This window comes from Oncorhynchus clarkii, chromosome 15 (genome assembly GCF_045791955.1).
Source record: "Oncorhynchus clarkii lewisi isolate Uvic-CL-2024 chromosome 15, UVic_Ocla_1.0, whole genome shotgun sequence".
Classification (NCBI taxonomy): Eukaryota; Metazoa; Chordata; class Actinopteri; order Salmoniformes; family Salmonidae; genus Oncorhynchus; species Oncorhynchus clarkii.
The window spans coordinates 32,970,440-32,991,855 of NC_092161.1; the positions used below are offsets into that span (position 1 = coordinate 32,970,440).

Below are 21,416 nucleotides of genomic sequence, written 5' to 3' on the forward strand. Positions count from 1 at the left end.
GAAAATGGATGAATGGTTAAAATAAGTAAGGCCGCGTCCATAGACACATACCAGCTCTACTGATAGTACTGCTACTACCAGCAGTACTACACCTGCACCTGTCGACGACACAAATTGTTCTGCTTCCATGAGCACATCAAATGCAAGCATCAATAATTCTGCATTTGTTGTTAGCCCAGCTAGCATGGACACTGACAGTTGTGAATCTGATGCAGCCGAAGAGCTACTGCCCCCTTACCCGGGGGCAGTAGCAGTAGGACGTGTTGTCGTGTCGTGTCGTGTCCCTCGTGTCCCTTGTATATATCGTTTGTTTTCGTTTTTTTCTTCGCATATCTTTTAAAACATTTTGCTGAACCTCAACTTCTTCTAAATACTCTCCTGCAACCCGCCTCACCCAACGTAGCTATTTTTCCTAAAGTATTTATATTTACTTTGGATCTGGAACCCCTCAACTGAAGCTAGCCAACTAACTACCAGCTATTCAGTCAGCAAAACATTGCTAGCGGTCTTCAGCTAACCGGTCATCAGCTAACCTTCAGCTCGGAAAGCTCTCGCCAGTTCGAACAACGCAACTCTAACCAGAGCATAACGGACCTATTTTTTTATTTTTTATTTTTCATCCCCGGATTCCCACCGCACACGGAACATTTTGAGCTGGTTCCTCACAACTAGCTATTTAGCTAACCGCAACCCCGGATGATTACTCCTGGCTAGTGTTTCCACCCACTTAGCTTGAAGCTAGCCCGGCCAGAGCTCCTGGGCTACAATATCCGGACCCACGACCGGTCCATCGATGTCACCGCATGAAGAGGAATAAACAGACTCACCCAGACAGACTCATCGCGACGTCCCCCAAAGGCTAACTCTCTAGCCCTTGCTATCTCCTTGCTTGCAAATTCGGCCTGCTAACTGCTAGCTTGTTTAGCCCGGTTCGCTAACTGCTACCGTGTTTAGCACCGGCCTACTTACTAACTGTTAGCTTGTTAGCACAGGCCTGCTAACCGTCTGAATCGCCGCGTCCCAAACACTCAATGAACCCATATTTACTTTCTATCCCTTTTCGATTTTTTATTTGTTTATACCTTCCGGTAACCTGCCTCACCCAATGTGATACGGAACCGCTATTATTTTTAAATTTTTAGAACACACTCAAGAACCTCCAGAAGCTAACCAGCTAACTGGCTACAAGCTATTTAGTCATTGTTCGTTTTCTAACCTGGATAACACTCGCCAGTACAGCTTCCCTGCCCCATCCACCGCTGCCCCCTGGACACTGATCACTTGGCTACATAGCTGATGCATGCTGGACTGTCCATTAATCACGGTAATCCATTCTGCTTGTTTATGTTTTATCTGTCGGCCCCAGCCGCACTCAGGCTCTGTGTATAGTTAATCCGACCCCCCCTCTGCCTAGTCAATCGCCATTCTACCTGCTGTTGTTGTGCTAGCTGATTAGCTGTTGTCTCACCTACTGTTTTAGCTAGCTCTCCCAATTCAACACCTGTGATTACTGTATGCCTCGCTGTATGTCTCTCTCAAATGTCAATATGCCTTGTATACTGTTGTGCAGGTTAGTTATCATTGTTTTAGTTTACAATGGAGCCCCTAGTTCCACTCTTTATACCCCTGATACCTCCTTTGTCCCACCCCCCACACATGCGGTGACCTCACCCATTACAACCAGCATGTCCAGAGATACAACCTCTCTCATCATCACCCAGTGCCTGGGCTTACCTCCGCTGTACCCGCACCCCACCATACCCCTGTTTGCGCATTATGCCCTGAATATATTCTACCATGCCCAGAAACCTGCTCCTCTTATTCTCTGTCCCCAACGCCCTAGGCGACCAGTTTTGATAGCCTTCAGCTGCACCCTCATACTACTCCTTCTCTGTTCCGCGGGTGATGTGGAGGTAAACCCAGGCCCTGCATGTCCCCAGGCACCCTCATTTGTTGACTTCTGTGATCGAAAAAGCCTTGGTTTCATGCATGTCAACATCAGAAGCCTCCTCCCTAAGTTTGTCTTACTCACTGCTCTAGCACACTCTGCTAACCCTGATGTCCTTGCCGTGTCTGAATCCTGGCTCAGGAAGGCCACCAAAAATTCTGAGATTTCCATACCCAACTATAACATCTTCCGTCAAGATAGAACTGCCAAAGGGGGAGGAGTTGCAGTCTACTGCAGAGATAGCCTGCAAAGTAATGTCATACTTTCCAGGTCCATACCCAAACAGTTCGAACTACTAATTTTGAAAATTACTCTCTCCAGAAATAAGTCTCTCACTGTTGCCGCCTGCTACCGACCCCCCTCAGCTCCCAGCTGTGCCCTGGACACCATTTGTGAATTGATCGCCCCCCATCTAGCTTCAGAGTTTGTTCTGTTAGGTGACCTAAACGGGATATGCTTAACACCCCGGCAGTCCTACAATCTAAGCTAGATGCCCTCAATCTCACTCAAATCATCAAGGAACCCACCAGGTACAACCCTAACTCTGTAAACAAGGGCACCCTCATAGACGTCATCCTGACCAACTGGCCCTCCAAATACACCTCCGCTGTCTTCAACCAGGATCTCAGCGATCACTGCCTCATTGCCTGTATCCGCTACGGAGCCGCAGTCAAACGACCACCCCTCATCACTGTCAAACGCTCCCTAAAACACTTCTGTGAGCAGGCCTTTCTAATCGACCTGGCCCGGGTATCCTGGAAGGACATTGACCTCATCCCGTCAGTTGAGGATGCCTGATCTTTCTTTAAAAGTAACTTCCTCACCATTTTAGATAAGCATGCTCCGTTCAAAAAATGCAGAACTAAGAATAGATATAGCCCCTGGTTCACTCCAGACCTGACTGCCCTCGACCAGCACAAAAACATCCTGTGGCGGACTGCAATAACATCGAATAGTCCCCACGATATGCAACTGTTCAGGGAAGTCAGGAACCAATACACACAGTCAGTCAGGAAAGCTAAAGCCAACTTCTTCAGGCAGAAGTTTGCATCCTGTAGCTCCAACTCCAAAAAGTTCTGGGACACTGTGAAGTCCATGGAGAACAAGAGCACCTCCTCCCAGCTGCCCACTGCACTGAGGCTAGGTAACACGGTCACCACCGATAAATCCATGATTATCGAAAACTTCAACAAGCATTTCTCAACGGCTGGCCATGCCTTCCGCCTGGCTACTCCAACCTCGGCCAACAGCTCCCCCCTCCCCGCAGCTACTCGCCCTAGCCTCTCCAGGTTCTCCTTTACCCAAATCCAGATAGCAGATGTTCTGAAAGAGCTGCAAAACCTGGACCCGTACAAATCAGCTGGGCTTGACAATCTGGACCCTCTATTCCTGAAACTATCCGCCGCCATTGTCGCAACCCCTATTACCAGCCTGTTCAACCTCTCTTTCATATCGTCTGAGATCCCCAAGGATTGGAAAGCTGCCGCAGTCATCCCCCTCTTCAAAGGGGGCGACACCCTGGACCCAAACTGTTACAGACCTATATCCATCCTGCCCTGCCTATCTAAGGTCTTCGAAAGCCAAGTCAACAAACAGGTCACTGACCATCTCGAATCCCACCGTACCTTCTCCGCTGTGCAATCTGGTTTCCGAGCCGGTCACGGGTGTACCTCAGCCACGCTCAAGGTACTAAACGATATCATAACCGCCATCGATAAAAGACCGTACTGTGCAGCCGTCTTCATAGACCTTGCCAAGGCTTTCGACTCTGTCAATCACCGTATTCTTATCGGCAGACTCAGTAGCCTCGGTTTTTCGGATGACTGCCTTGCCTGGTTCACCAATTACTTTGCAGACAGAGTTCAGTGTGTCAAATCGGAGGGCATGCTGTCCGGTCCTCTGGCAGTCTCTATGGGGGTGCCACAGGGTTCAATTCTCGGGCCGACTCTTTTCTCTGTATATATCAATGATGTTTCTCATGCTGCGGGCGATTCCCTGATCCACCTCTACGCAGACGACACCATTCTATATACTTCCGGCCCGTCCTTGGACACTGTGCTATCTAACCTCCAAACAAGCTTCAATGCCATACAGGACTCCTTCCGTGGCCTCCAACTGCTCTTAAACGCTAGTAAAACCAAATGCATGCTTTTCAACCGTTCGCTGCCTGCACCCGCACGCCTGACCAGCATCACCACCCTGGATGGTTCCGACCTTGAATATGTGGACATCTATAAGTACCTAGGTGTCTGGCTAGACTCTAAACTCTCCTTCCAGACCCATATCAAACATCTCCGATCGAAAATCAAATCAAGAGTCGGCTTTCTATTCCGCAACAAAGCCTCTATCACTCACGCCGCCAAACTTACCCTAGTAAAACTGACTATCCTACCGATCCTCGACTTCGGCGATGTCATCTACAAAATTGCTTCCAACACTCTACTCAGCAAACTGGATGCAGTTTATCACAGTGCCATCCGTTTTGTCACTAAAGCACCTTATACCACCCACCACTGCGACTTGTATGCTCTAGTCGGCTGGCCCTCGCTACATATTCGTCGCCAGACCCACTGGCTCCAGGTCATCTACAAGTCCATGCTAGGTAAAGCTCCGCCTTATCTCAGTTCACTGGTTACGATGGCAACACCTATCCGTAGCACGCGCTCCAGCAGGTGTATCTCACTGATCATCCCTAAAGCCAACACCTCATTTGGCCGCCTTTCGTTCCAGTTCTCTGCTGCCTGTGACTGGAACGAATTGCAAAAATCGCTGAAGTTGGAGACTTTTATCTCCCTCACCAACTTCAAACATCTGCTATCTGAGCAGCTAACCGATCGCTGCAGCTGTACATAGTCTATTGGTAAATAGCCCACCCATTTTCACCTACCTCATCCCCATACTGTTTTTATTTATTTATTTTTCTGCTCTTTTGCACACCAATATCTCTACCTGTACATAACCATCTGATCATTTATCACTCCAGTGTTAATCTGCATAATTGTAATTATTCGCCTACCTTCTCATGCCTTTTGCACACAATGTATATAGACTCCCCTTTTTTCTACTGTGTTATTGACTTGTTAATTGTTTACTCCATGTGTAACTAACTCTGTGTTGTCTGTTCACACTGCTATGCCTTATCTTGGCCAGGTCGCAGTTGCAAATGAGAACTTGTTAAATAAAGGTGAAATAAAAAAATAATAATAAAAAAAAGCACCGAACAACAGACAGGGATGTTGGACCATCTGAGAGGCGCAAATATGACGAGAACTACATTGATATGAGGTTCACTTATATTGGGAGTAGTGCCTTTCCTCAGCCACAGTGTGTTATATGTGCAAAAGTACTATCTCACAACTCAATGAAACTGTCGTGTCTTTGGCATCATTAAAGTTAAGACTGTTATTTTATCAAATCAATTCTCTGTAATTATTATTATGTGATTAAACTAATCATATAAATGTAATTAACTCGGAAGTCGGGGCACCAAGAAAAATCTTCAGATTACAAAGTTATAATTTTCCTAATAACTTTTCAGATATTTTAATATCTGATCAATTAGTCTTCTAATTAATGAATTATTCTTTACCTCACATTAGTTTAATTCCAAACATCGTAAATTGTTGGTTATCTGCACGAACCCAGCCTTCACTATGAATCATCCATACATCAATTGTCTTAATCATTTATTTACTAACCAACTAAATAATCACAGAAATGCATAACAAACAAACAGTAGGTATGGTTACAAGGAAATGATAAGGGATGTGCTCTAGTGGGCTAAACCGGTATGGCGGCTTGATAGACAAAGGGACTGAGAAGGTCGTAAAAGACACTACACAGTTGATAATTATATTGATATAAATACTAATCCTTTGCACATGAACGCTCACTCATTAGGGAATATTTGCAATCAATATATATATTTACGCTCAGTGTGCCGTCATGATCTCTGTTGGAATCGTCCGTCTTTCTGTTGGAAAGTTCATCTGAACTTCTCTTTGGCATCTGGAGTCTTTCGTGGTTAGAATGGGTACTTCAGAGTCCCATTCAGAAATGTTGTTATAGATTAGATGTTTCAGTGGTTGTCGGTCTTCGCATTTCAGGTCGACATAACTTCTAACTGCAGACTAGTAATTAGTATCGAAGATTTGCTCTTATTCTGTCAGATACACAATTCAGCAACCATTACAACCTTAGCTTATCCTGTGGTTTTTGTGGTCTCTACTCAGAATTAAGCCCTCTCGGTAATCGAGGTACGCATGGTCTGAAGTGGGCTTCTCTAGGTGGGTTTTTTATTCAGAACAGCAGAAAAGGCCAGATCAATGTCTGTGCTCATGGGATGGGCCAATGACTTAGTTAAACTCCAAAGGGAATTGGATTATCTTTCATTAAACAGTTTAAAATCACATTACATCATTTCACAAATAGTTTCACCATTACTCATTCATTTTATACAATAATTAGATGCAAATCTCATAACGGAGACTCTTGTATAAACAGAGTTATGGTAACGTGGCTGTAATGTCTCTCAATGAGGTCACAGACATTAAACAAAATGGACCGGTCGTAGCTGGATTCTCCACCGACCGTTTACGCATTCTCCAAAACATGGACATTGTTCAGTTCTCAAGTTCTGTGATGTAGAAGAAGTTCATTTGTTCTACTGTGGACCCTCTCTCTTTACTGCATGAGGGAAAGAGTCTCCTCCAGGAATTTACGACCTGAGATAACAGAACCTGGGTGTAAGAGGGAGAGCGGGGGAAGGCACTCACTATACCCAAAGAGGGCCACATCATGACAAAAAACTCTAGCGCAAACATTTAGAAATAAAACATGCTAATTTTGAGCTAGACTTAAGATGACTTTTGAGCAGTAAGATATGTATAAAAGCAACAGATACTATTAATAAGAAGGGGCTAGAAGCGTCTTATATGGAAGGACTTAATTCTTCCTGCTGCCACGGATATGGCTGGGACAATGCTGGGGGAAAATGCCCCAAAAACTATACAGACAAATTTTTTATCAAGCAACACTGTTTCACAACGCATCAGTGACATGTTTTGAAAGAATTACTGCTTCGCATAAAAGCCAGTGAATTCTATGCTATTACAGCTGGATGAGTCAACAGACGTGGCAGGCCTAGCATAGCTCCTGGTATATGTCCATTAAGTTTATGGGGTATCAATTGAGGAAGACATCATCTTCTGCAAACCACTGGAAACCAGGACAACAGGAGAGGCTATTTTAAAGTACTGGACAGCTTTGTGACATCAAATGGACTTTGGTGGTCAAGATGTGTTGGTATCTGTACTGATGGCGCAAAAGCCATGACAGGGAGACATAGTGGAGTGGTAACGATCATGCAAGCAGTTGCTCCCGACGCTACTTGGGTACACTGCAGCATCCACTGAGAGGCTCTTGCTGCCAAGGGAATGCCTGACAGCTTGAAAGATGTTTTGCTAGGAATTTGATGAATAATGACTAAACAATGTATACATTTAACTATAACTATAACTAATTGAAATCTACCCTGTTCTACTATATCTGATTAATAATGTTAGTTCATAAGAAAGAGGTTATGTAGCATGGACAAGGGATAATTAGAAATTATAACCATTGTGGAAGAAGGAATGTATGTGTGTACCGAAAGTAAGCAAAGAGGAAACCTTAACCTATGTTTGAACCGACCCAGCTATAACTCTGTGGAGATAAAATAAGACAGCGAGAGCCCCTCCAGGTTTTCCGTATCTGGGGGGGACTGGAACTGTCAGCTAAGTGGTAATAAACTGTGGTGAGACTTCAGGAGATAATCCAGATATAGTGTGTAATGTATGTGTGTTAGTGGGTTGGAATGGACTTTTGAAGCAGCTATGTCCTTGTCGGAGAGGAGGAGGGACATTTAAGACGCTATGACATTATGTGTGATATATAAACTGATGTACATGGTATTTTAAGTAGAGCTCTCGGGAATAAACGCTATTGATTCATTTTGAGACTGATCTTTGCCTGTTTCATGCAAATAAGAACCTTACAAATTCTTAGAAACGGACTAAGTGTTTTGCTTTATTATAATTGAATTGGTTAATGAACATACAGGAATTAAATTCCTCTAACAGTTCTGGACACTACAGTAAAAATGGTTAACTTTGTTAAAGCAAGGCCCCTAAACTCTCGTGTATTTTCTGCACTATGCAATGATATGGGCAGCGACCATGTAACGCTTACAGAAGTGTGCTGGTTATCAAGCGGAAAAGTATTGACATGTTTTTTTTGAATTGAGAGACGATTTTAAAGTTTTCTTTACAGACCATAATTTTCACTTGTCTGACCACTTGCATGATGTTTCTCACACAACTGGCCTATCTGGGTGATGTTTTTTCTCTCCTGAATGATCTGAATCTAGGATTACAGGGACTCGCCGCAACTATATTCAATGTACAGGACAAAATTGAGGCTATAATTAAGAAGTTGGAGCTCTTCTCTGTCTGCATTAACAAGGACAACATATGATTTTTTTGTGTGCAAATGAACTCAAGCTTACGGACAATGTAAAATATGATATAGCGAAGCACCTGAGTGAGTTGGGTGCACAATTACACAGGTACTTTCCTGAAACGAATGACACAAATAACTGGATTCTTTATTCCTTTCACGTCCTGCCTCCAGTCCACTTACCAATATCTGAACAAAAGAGCCTCATCGAAATTGCAACAAACGGTTCTGTGAAAATTTAATTTAATTAGAAGCCAATGACAGATTTCTGGATTGGGCTGCGCTCAGAGTATCCCGCCTTGGCAAATCGCGCTGTTAAGACACTGATGCCCTTAGCAACCACGTACCTATGTGAGAGTGGATTCTCGGCGCTCACAACCATGAAAACTAAATACAGGCACAGACTGTGTGTGGAAAATGATTTAAGACTGAGACTCTCTCCAATACAACCTGACATTGCAGAGTTATGTGCATCCTTTCAAGCACACCCTTCTCATTAACCTGTGGTGAGTTATTAACAATTTTCAATTAACAAATAAGGTTTTATATTTAAGGTGGTTAAATAAAGAGCAAAATGATTGATCCTTATTATATTATTATTTGTGACCTTTTTGTTACTTCCCACGAGCTGGGTTGTGACAAACTCACACTCATTCCTATGTGTAATAAATGTATCATGTAGTATGTGTGTGTGGCAGGCTTACAATGATGGCAAAAAACAAAATTTGAGAGTGCGCTGACCCTAGTCTTAGAGGGGGTACGCAGCTGGAGGTTGAATGTTTGAAGGGGTACGGTACTATAAAAAGTGTGTGAACCACTGATCTAGCGAATAGGACTTTTTAAGTCCTTGGGCCTCTTCACTCTACACATTTCTATTGAAGACCAAAGATAGCACACCCAATTCAACTATTCAAGTGCTTAACTGGACTTGAAAAGCCCTGGTCTAGGGGACGAACTGGACAAGCAACGAGGAATTTGCAGGTGCGATTCTGGACAGCAAACTGTATCATCCAGTGCGTCACCTTAATAGTGTGTCAATAATCAATGGTAAGTTGTTTTGATGTCGATTGTTCTCTGACGATCCAGAATGTATTGTCAATGCATTTAATTGCCTTAAGATCAGTCCTGTATTGATGAACTATCTACAAGCCTAATGGAACATGCTTCCGTCCTATGCGGCTGAAGTTCGGTAAAGTTAACAAACCAGACAGACTGATAAGCCTTTCATTTGTGAGGAGGAAACCAGCAGAAAACCAATTATTTTCAAAAATAATAAATCAGGGAAGACTAGTGTGTTTATTAATCTGATATTGTCCATGATATTTACATTACAGAAAATGGAACAGCAATCACATACAGTGAGGTCCAAAAGTATTTAGACAGTAATTATTATTATTTTCTTCACAATTTGGTAGTTACAATCGTATCCCATCACTGCAACTCCCGTACGAACTCGGGAGAGGCAAGGGTCGAGAGCAAATGCGTCCTCCGAAACACGACCCTGCCAAGCCACACTGCTTGCTTAACCCCAGAGACAGCCGCACCAATGTGTCAGAGGAAACACTGTACATCTGCCGAACAAAGTCAGTGTGCATGCGCACGGCCCGCCACACGGAGTCGCTAGAGTGTGATTGTACAAGGACATCCCGGCCGGCCAAACCCCCCCCCTAATCCGGACGATGCTGGGCCAATTGTGCGCCGCCTCATGGGTCTCCCGGTCACGACTGGCTGCAACCTTGCCTGGGATCAAACCCGGGTCTGTAGCGACGCCTCAACCACTGTGATGCACTGCCTTAGACCGCTGCGCCACTAGGGAAGCGACAGTGACACATTTTTTGTTGTTTTGGCACTGTACTCTAATTTGAGGGTATTTTCATACGTATCGGGTTAACCGTTTAGAAATTACAGCCATTTTTGTACATATTCCCCCCCATTTTAAGTAACCAAAAATATTTGGACAAATTCACTTATGTGAATTAAAGTAGCACACAACGACAACATCAAGCTTGTGACTCTACAAACTGTTGGGATGTATTTGCAGTTTGTTTTGGTTGTGTTTCAGATTATTTTGTGCCTAACAGAAATGAATGGTGAATAATGTATTGTGTAATTTTGGAGTCACTTTTATTGTAAATAAGAAAATAATATGTTTCTGAACATTTCTACATTAATGTGGATGCTACCATGATTTTGGATAATCCTGAATGAATCGTGAATAATGATGAGTGAGGGGTTCAGTAGTGCTAACATTTTTTGATTGTCAAACAGCAGCTGTACCACCTGGACTCATCCAATAGGAATGCTGATATCGTATCATCCTTCGTCTAAATATTGTGGCAACCAGTTAGTCTAAACGACAGTGATATAGATTTTTTTTGCCCTGCAATCACATTGCTACAATCACTTAAAATAGTAGAGGGCAGCAGTTGTCTTATGAGTGACAGGGGAAGATATCCAAAAAACTTTAGTCTGGAGGTGAAATTTGTCGCTTGACAGGGAAGGATAGGGGTGTCATCTGTACTCTGTTTCTGATGATTCTGATGATTATTTGCTTAGCGAACTCTGTGACCCGCACAGAGATGAAGGCAGAGTAAACAGCAAAGCTCCTTGTTTCCACTCCAGTCTCGTACTTTTCCCTCGACTGCAGAGGGATTCTGCTTTATATGGTAATGAGCAAGGGGAGCATGGCGGGTCAATGCTGACTGAAAAACACATATGAATAAATCTGAACTTCATAAGGAAGAATCAATCAGCCTCCCTTCCTTCCTCATACACAAAGTGAATACATTTACGTGTAATAAGATATACACATTCACGGTTAAATCTCTTAGTTACTTCCGTCCGCACACATACAGTGCAGTTGAGGTCGTGTATTGCTGTAGTGCACTGTGCAGCTGTTCAAAAAGAATCATTGTGCTCTTTCACTCACTGATCTGTGAGTGAGAGGCAGTGACGCACAAAAGATAAAGGACGGGAGTAAAAATCCTGACAGACGCTTGTGTGTGGCAGAGCTGTGCTGTGAGTCTTTGGCGACGAGCACGAACATCGCCACGGGTGCCAAGGACGTCAGCCAAAGGATGGCACGAAAGACGCACAGCATTCAGCTATGACCTCAGATGAAATACAGGGGGAGTGGGTCTGGAAGGGAGCGGTGTCTTACGAGGCCTGCCCAGCCCTCCCTCCACATCACACCCCAGTACCGCATAATCCTATGACGCTAGCCGCTTTCTCTTAGCCAATCACAGTGGGCGAGAGGAGATGTGTTTGGGGTGACGGGAGTGTGGCGTCTGACGGTATATCCACCTTGTGGTGACATCAGTAGTTCTAATCGTGTTACAACACGCACACACATCCATTGGCAGGGTTTAGTTTCACAGAAACTTTTATCCATTAATCTCTCCCTCCTTTTTTTTCTCAAAATCTCTGCCACATTCTCTATTCCCCCAATAACTACCCACCTCTCCAATATCTCTTCCTCTGTTCTCTCCAATTCTTGCCCCCCCCCGTCTCCTTCTCTCCATCACTCACTCACATTCCTTTTTTACCTCTTCTCCTTTCCTTCCCTGCTGTCCGTCTCTTTCCATCAATTTTCATCTTGCTCTAGTTCCATTTCCTCTATCACTCCTTTGATCCCTCTTCATTCATCTTCACCCGTTTCGCCTCTCACTAAAGCCAGATTTACCCACACCTCTTCTTCCTCTAGCCTAAATCCTATTGGCGGTCCCACAACCAATGTAAGTGGGAACTATGGGTAACACTTTACATTAAGTTGCTCCAGTTTAATAACACTAATTACACTAGTCACAACATGTTAATACAATGTTGTTACATAGTATTTGGTAACTACATTATAACTGCATTTTAATGGAGGTGAGTGGTTTTTGTAATTACACAAGATGAATGATGGACTGTCCCTTATTCCACCTGTGAAATGGCAAAAAAACTGCTTAACACCATTTCAATGTACTTCCAAAGTAATTACTAAAATGTAAAATGTTACCAAACAATGTATCTGGGTTGCGTTGACAAGACCATGACTGCCTGGGCTCCAATACAGAGACCAAGTGAAAATGTATTCACTGAATAAATAATTATCCTGCGTCATTCCATGTCATTTCAGCAAACCATGACACCCTCCATCTCAGATTATTCTGAAATCGTTTCTGTAGCTCGAAATAGATCAAATAAGCATTCCAGAAACATTACTTGGTTGAAATATAACTTGATCTCAGAGAAATTAAGCAAATTGATTGCACCCAAAATTGGCCATTTTGATTTATAGGACTCAATAATATAATAATAATATTCAATAATGATATTAGCTAACATCTGATTTGGACCAAACTTTTTTCTAACAATGAGTAACATGAGAAATCCAAAGAAGTTGTCAAAAAGGTATCCACGGCCCCTCCGTACTCCACGCCAATCATCCTATGTTGTCACGCCCTGACCTTAGTTATCTATGTTTTCTGTATTATTTTGGTCAGGTCAGGGTGTGACGAGGGTGGGTATGTGTGTTTTTGTCTTGTCTAGTGTTTTTGTATATATATGGGGTTTTGGTATGTCTAGGGAAATGTAGGTCTATGGTGGCCTGAATTGGTCCCCAATCAGAGGCAGCTGTTTATCGTTGTCTCTGATTGGGGATCCTATTTAGTTTGCCATTTTGAGTTTTGGGTTATTGTCTATGTGTAGTTGCATGTCAGCACTCGTTGTATTAGCTTCACGTTCATTTTGTTAGTTTGTTTAGTGTTCTTCGTTAATTAAAGAAGATGTATTCATATCACGCTGCGCCTTGGTCTCCTCACTACGACGAACGTGACATATCTAATGTATTTTTCCTGTTCAGAGAAATTTGTCATTTAAGTTGTTGGGTTTATGTCCCATCCTACATCCTGATATTACCAGGTTCTGACCACTAGATGGTGCCGTTCCTGCTATTAGGCGATTCTTTAAAAAAGACATGAGTAAACTTACAATAGCATGCTAAATATATTATGTTAAGAGACTACAGGCACCTGCACATTTTTTTACATGGTCAATGGAAATTGTAAGGTAAGGTAATTGTGATATTTACACCGATCTTCATTTGCATAGTGTGATTAAAATGGATTTCCAAGACAATATTGGCTCAGGCGTTCTGTGGTGCCGTATTGAACCACAATAATGAATAATTAATGCCGCAACATAAATAATGCAGTTTGATTAGCAACAAAGTGCAATGTTTTTGTTGCGATTTATAAATCAATACAAGCCAAGGGAAGAGATGAGGTGGGTTTAGAAAAGAGATGGGTTTCTCCTTTCTGATAGAAAGGTAGAGAGAACATTGTATGCAAGAAGCCAGTTTTTTACATTTTGGGGTGAACGGTAACCCAAAGGGAGGCATCAAGTGATGAAGAAGTTATGACTGGCTACCGGAGGGCTTCTAGTGTCAGATCATTACTACCACTATCCTTGAGTAAGGCAACTCCAAAAATAACTCTCCATCTAGGGGCACTGCACCATGGCTCACCCTGTGCCTCTAAACATGTGTGTGTGTTTTGGTGTGTGTGTGTCGGGCTTAGGGAAAAGGCATTAGGTACATTTTCATTCTAATCAAATGGACAAAGTATTCGATTTTATGTTGCCAATTCACAAGCAGCCTGTGAGTTACCTTTTCAAACCCAGACCTCTTTCAGTCATCTCACTTTCAGACATTCAGGCAAAGATAAATCTACTTAAAGCAATAGAGGCAATTAAAGAGAAAGTCACATTGGCGCCGCACATAATCGAAGCCTCTGCAGGCGCAGTCAAAAGACGCTAACTTTTGTAGAGCCTGTTTTATTCATGTGACAATGAACCATGTCGTCTTTGAAATGAAAAGGAGTGGGCCCTTGCCCAGACCTCTCTATTTAACTTCCTTTACAGAGGGAAAAGTGGACATGTTCTTCCTACTCTGAGGAGCAGAGACGAACTAGCCATAGGGCAATTTCGGAAATTTTGGAAGCACGGTTTAACCCTGTCAGATGGGCTGGTTAATCTTGAGCCCAATGGGCCTGGTCGGTGTGGTGCTTAGAAGATACAGATGATACAGTCTTATGCTCAGCTGGCCCCTCCCCGGATTTTGTGTTAAACGCTCTACAACAAAGCTTTCTTAGTGTCCAACAAGCTTTCTCTACCCTGAACCTTGTTCTGAACACCTCCAAAACAAAGGTCATGTGGTTTGGTAAGAAGAATGCCCCTCTCCCCACCGGTTTGATTGCTACCTCTGAGGGTTTAGAGCTTGAGGTAGTCTCCTCATGCAAGTACTTGGGAGTATGGCTAGACGGTGCACTGTCCTTCTCTCAGCACATATCAAAGCTGCAGGCTAAGGTTAAATCTAGACTTGGTTTCCTCTATCGTAATCGCTCCTCTTTCACCACAGCTGCCAAACTAAACCTGATTCAGATGACCATCCTACCCATGCTAGATTACAGACACGTAATTTATAGATCGGTGGGTAAGGGTGCTCTCGAGTGGCTACATGTTCTTTACCATTCGGCCATCAGATTTGCCACCAATGCTCCTTATAGGACACATCACTGCACTCTATACTCCTCTGTAAACTGGTCATCTCTGTATACCCGTCGCAACATCCACTGGTTGATGCTTATTTATAAAACCCTCTTAGGCCTCATTCCTCCCTATCTGAGATACCTACTGCAGCCCTCATCCTCCACATACAACACCCGTTCTGCCAGTCACATTCTGTTAAAGGTCCCCAAAGCACACACATCCCTGGGTCACTTCTCTTTTCAGTTCGCTGCAGCTAGTGACTGGAACGAGCTGCAACAAACAATCAAACTGGACCATTTTTTTATCTCCATCTATTCATTCAAAGACTCAATCATGGACACTCTTGCTGACACTTGTGGCTGCCTCGCGGGATGTATTGTTGTCTCTACCTTCTTGCCCTTTGTGCTGTTGTCTGTGCCCAATAATGTTTGTACCATGTTTTGTGCTGTACCATGTTGTGCTGCTGCCATGTTGTGTTGCTACCATGTTATTGTCATGTTGTGTTGCTACCGTGCTGCGTTTTCATGTGTTGCTGCCATGCTTTGTTGTTTTATTAGGTCTATCTTTATGTAGTGTTGTGGTGTCTCTCTTATCATGATGTGTGTTTTATCCTATATTTATTTTCAATTTTTAATCCAAGCCCCCAAAAGGAAGCCTTTTGCCTTTTGGTAGGCCGTCATTGTAAATAAGAATTTGTTCTGAACTGACTTGCCTAGATAAATAAAGGTTAAATAAAAAAGAAAGAAAGAAGCAAATAATGGGCCAGTGTGGTTCACCCAAGGGGCCTGGCCGGTGTGTGGGGACTAGAGGGAAAAAATGAGCTGGTGTGTTAAAAATGCCTAGGCTGATTTCTGGTCCCAGTCCATTCCTGCTGAGGAGGCATGGAAGCCACAAAGGTCAGAGGGCCCATAATGGTGGATAATAAGATACTGAGATGGATGGGTTAATCTCTCTAGGGTCTGGAAGGGTTGAGCTTTCCAGAGGAAAGCATGTTGACTGCATGTAAAAAAAAATGTGACACAGAATAATGAGCTTGTGTCTCCAGTACATACAGGTCACCACACAAGTGCCCTTAGCCTGCAATTGCGCATAATACACTTTTCAAAGAACCAATCCCACTGGGCACAGATGTCAGTTCAACATCTAGTTTTAATTTACATTTGGTTGAGTTAACAACTAACATGAATTCAACATGAAATCAACTAAATATTTCGCCATGTCTTTAGATTTAGGTTAAAAATTGAGTGAAAAAAAGACAAAAATACCGCTTACGTTGTAGACTTTTAGCAAATGCACTTAGTTTCCCACATTGCTTCAACGTCATCACATAGATTTTTTGGGTTGAAATGACGTCGAAACAATGTTGATTCAACACATTTTTGCCATTATTTCCATGGCTTTAAAAAGCTGAATACTCAGCTGAATACCGTTTCCCTAATTGTCGTGTGTCTTGGTGTCAGATCTATGAGCTAATTCTGCCTTTGTCTTAAATCTCTGAGGACTTTTGACTACAAACTTCCTTTTCGACAACGGCATCGAGAATAGCAAATTATTCATGAGGGGGATGACAACGAGGCTTAACCTGCTCTAAATGGCGGATCAAGACTAAGCTGTGTCGAGTTCCAGTTTAGGAAACTTCCTCTTTTCACTCCCCTGCCATTTACCTCTAATCCTTTTCAAATTAAATGTGCCTTTCAGCGCTGCATATCTGATTCTTCGATGTATACGCAAACAGTGTTTTTTTTTCCTGGCATGCAAATAAAAAAATAAAAAAATAAACTCATCTGATCAAGGAGCTTTGTCAAATGTCGGTTCAAGAGATCACTGACCAGGGTCGGCCACCTTTCGAACCAAAGACGGTTGTGAAACTCCTATTTATTACTATCCTTCATCCCAATTACAAAATTCCATATTTGTTTCCTCACTTTGTTATTCTGTGGAAAAGGACAGAGTGCAATCCACCCTTCCACCTTCCGGTATGTTAAGGTAGCCACTGTCACTAGCCGCTAACTTGAGCGTTTACCAACCAAATTGATCATTTGGGTAAACTATGCCTTTAAAACATTCAGTGAAATTAGCTTGTTGGGTTAATAATTAAGCCATTACGTCTCAATTAGCTTAACATGGCTGATCGTGGATGACTGTTGGGTCCCCAGTCTGCAGCTGCCAGGGGACGCAGGGCCCACACACTCACAGTGACATGTTCATCATCACTCCCTCGCTACTTCTTCACATCAGGAAGTCAATTCACAAATAGATTCATTCGCAGCCAGAAAAATATGTCTGGCAATCCAATTTGGAGTTCTGACTTCATTTCCTTTTGGGAAGGGGCATAAAGTCTCTGGTTGACTTCACATCAAATGATTTTGCCATCTTTGTATATTTGAGGTTGTAGTGTACATTTACTCAGGATATTGATAGAGTATGCAGGTTCCCTTTGTTTTATGCAGAAGTGAAAAGGGTGCTATTACTCCACTGCAGTATTTTCTATCAGCACACATTTTACTGGCAAACTAGACAAGCCAGGCTCTTTATCCCATGTAAAGCTAAGTTAATCAGTTCATGAGGAAAGTGTTTCAGTGTAAGGAAAAAGACCCGTCACTGAACACACCAAAAACAGAGATATTGATGAGTGTTGATCCCAGTGGAGTCTGCTGATGAGAGGACAGCTCATAATAATGACTGGAACGGAGCAAATGGAATGGCATCAAACCATGTGTTTGATGTATTTGATACCATTCCACCTACGCCACTCCAGCCATTACTACAAGCCCGTCCTCCCCAAATAAGGTGCCACCAACCCCCTGTGGTTGAACCCCCTTTCTGTTGGAGTGCGGTGAGGGGTAGCGTCATCATATCCACGCCCTCGCCAGCACCTTAAGTCATGTAGTCAGCCTGGAACATGCCTGTTGGCTTGTAAGTGTACACAGCTGACTCGTGAACTCTTTAAGGGTGTGGCTGGCAGCTCAATTAGCCACCATACCATTATCGTCTCACATCTCTCTGTACTAGAATCTTAGCCTAGCTTAGAGGGTTATCCTACGAAGCAGGTTTTAGGAGTTAATGAGGTAACTTTGGTCAACTCTGAGTTCAACTCAGGATAACCGGTCATACGAAAGTGGCTCACCTTTCAGCCAGGTAAATGTCTATGGCAATGAATCCTTCTGAATGAACCTGCTCCGGGGCAGGCTAACTCCACTTACCCTGAATGAAATGACTGAGCTGCGCGTTGAGGACCAATGAATTCAGATTCCCTCCCTTTTGCAAAGATTGCGTCATCATCCCTTAATTTGAGGATGACTGATTAAATAATTTAGTAATCAAATGGTATTTTTTGTCAACTTTTTGTTGTTGTTGAAATATCACATTTAGTAATGTAACACTTCGTGTGACTTAATCAAAGACACCAAAGACGACATTAATGATAAGCAATAAAATGTTGACACTTCTAAAAGCCTCTTTCACGCCACAGCCTGCTGATTTGTAAATTTTTTTCATTTTGATTTCATCACAAATGAAAATGTAGGACTGACTCACCCATGGATTAATGGTTCAGCATCGTCTCAATGAAGAGTTTGGCGTTTCGACGAGCCATGTGTGACATGCACGCTCAGTTTACAAGCCTGCTCGAGTAAGCGGCAGGCGGATGAGCAATATCCACCATCATAGTACGGATAAAGCCTGAGCTGGAATGTGACGCTAACAGAAGCTGTTAAGCGTTAGAAAACCCTTGTAGATCTAGCTTGCTTCGTAGGATATCCCTCTGGTCTGGGGCAGCACACATCCCCACGTGCTGCCACAAAGTCTAGTCCCCAAATCTGGTATGTTTCTCTTATATTCAGTTACTTTGGTGTAAAAAACTGTTTCCTCTGCAATTACCCTGCAATTTGTATGTATTCCGATACCTACAAATGTTATAATGAACTTGAACTACCCTTTAACCCCTTACCCTTAGCTTTGGCATAATATCTAGCACTGTCGTAAGAGTATCCTTACATCACTTTGGTGGAGATCATGAAGAATCTTAGGAATCAACTTTCCAAAGGTTGTGAATTAACATATAATAGTTGCCGGGACCGGGATCAATTCCATTTCAAGAATGGAGAAATCCAGATTTAAAAGAAATGTAACTTTAAAATGGGACCCAACGCTGATTTTAACCATTTATTTAGGCATTGAATAACATTTCCTTTGGGATTTTTCTCCTAATGGAATGACTGAATAACCCCCAATGCTAACCCTCTCTCTAGCTAGAGATAGTCATCCTGTAAAGTTGGTGTTGTTGTGAGATTATCTTCCCCTGTCCAATCCAATTCTCTCCTCCACAATATCGATCCCCTTTGTCTTTCTCACAGAAACCTCACAAACTAATCTCTCCCTCCATGTTTATGTCTGCCTTCTTCTCTGTCTCCCAAAAATAGGCTAATTAACAGATTTTTTTATTTTTATTTGCTCAAGTGTCCTTTATAATAGTGAGGAGCCAAGTGACATAAAGGCCTATTATGGAATACACCTTATATGAAGGATGACATACAGAATTGTGCGTCCATAATTGATTTGTGTGGTATGCATCCAAATGCTTTTTGAACCCTTTGAGTCGTTTTCATCATAAGAAAGTGAGCTACTGCACTTATACAACCATGCATATAATAAAGCAAAATAAACCTAGCAAAAATATAGCACTGCTTGTTGCCAGGGCTATAAAAAGACATGGTTAAATGACTTGCTCTACCATGGACTACTTGCATTGCTGATCTGCAATATATGAAGTTGTAATTTGCTTCCAAAACATTTTCCACGATAAAGATGATTGATTTTCCCAATTTCCCAAACATTTAAATAGTCCTGTGTCATAAATACGCAGACTTGCTTAATTTAAACCCATCAATGGATTGCATGATTATACAACAGAGTTGAGAGCGAGAGAACCAGGCACATTGGAAAGTCAGTTGCATTTTCTCTCCCATCATAGCAAATGATATGAACACGCAAACAAAACCATGAGGGAAATGTAGAGTTCAAAACCGTTCTTTACCAAGGTGGAAGGTGCTGCCTTTAACGTCCAGTAAAACAACATTCCTCAAATGTGTACTTACTGGCTAAAGAAAAGCCACTATTATTAGTACAAATCTAATCCTTTTATATCCAAAACATACACATTTTGCAAGCATGCATAGCTAACATAGACTCAACATTGTAACTTACTAGAGTAGCTGTACTCTAGAAGCATCTGCGTTTATAACCTGTAGCAAGCTGACGTGTAACCATGACGACATGGCCTCGAATCTGCATTAGCATAAGGCTACTCCCACGGGTTACCTCTGAAATAGGATTGATGCAGATTGGAGAGATTCACTGTACAATACATCATTATGATGTGTTTGGAACAACAACTATCTATGTGGGAGCCATTCGGGCTGCATTGGTGGTGCTTGGAGAGGTGGGTTGTAAAACTACCAAGTAAATGTTGAAGGGACATTTCAACCACTGCTACATAGATCAATAATTCATGCTAGTAATTACCAATATTATTTATCTGAATACTTCCTGCACCATTCTGATCACCACAACACCCACACATTTAACAAGTGGTTTAACAAGGTCGAGGGATTGATTTTTCTGGAATAGTCTGAGATGAGCCAGCGGGGAAGGAAAGAACTAGTGTGTAACTCAACAATCTAAAGTACCTAACTCTCCTTGACTTTATCCTTTCATCTGTGCTGCTGATTTGAAAGAACTGAAAAGGCAGTCAGTCTCTCTCTCTCTCTCTCTGCATTCATTGTGTTTGAGGTTTTGGTGGGACAGGATTGGAGGGCAAGAGGGGACATGTTATCATATATGTCAATATCTCTACATACAGTGCATTTGGAAAGTATTCAGAACCCTTCCCTTTTTCTACATTTTGTTACGTTACAGCCTTATTCTAAAAGTGATTAAATAAAACAATGTCCTCATCAATCTACACACAATACCCCAAAATGACAAAGGGAAAACAGGTTTTTAGAAATATTTGCAAATGTATTGACTTTTTTTTTAAATTCAGGCCCTTTGCTATGAGACTCGAAATTGAGATCAGGTGCATCCTGTTTCCATTGATCATCCTTGAGATGTTTCTGGAACTTGATTGGAGTACACCTGTGGTAAATTCAATTGATTTGGCATGATTTGGAAAGGCACACACCTGTGTATATATAAGGTCCCACAGTTGACAGTGCATGTCAGAGCAACAACCAAGCCATGAGATCGAAGGAATTGTCTGTAGAGCTCCGAGACAGCATTGTGTCGACGCACAGATCTGGGGAAGGGTACCAAAACATTTCTACAGCATTGAAGGTCAACAAGAACACAGTGGCCACCATCATTCTTAAATGTAAGAAGTTTGGAACCACCAAGACTCTTCCTAGACCTGGCCGCCTGGCCGAACTGAGCAATCAGGGGAGGA

General features: G+C 42.6%; 1 protein-coding gene across 1 annotated transcript in view; it reads right to left on the reverse strand.

The window, feature by feature from the left end:
• Positions 1-21,416, reverse strand: part of LOC139366837 (phenylalanyl-tRNA synthetase 2, mitochondrial) — a 125,932-nt gene that overhangs the window by 76,662 nt on the left and 27,854 nt on the right.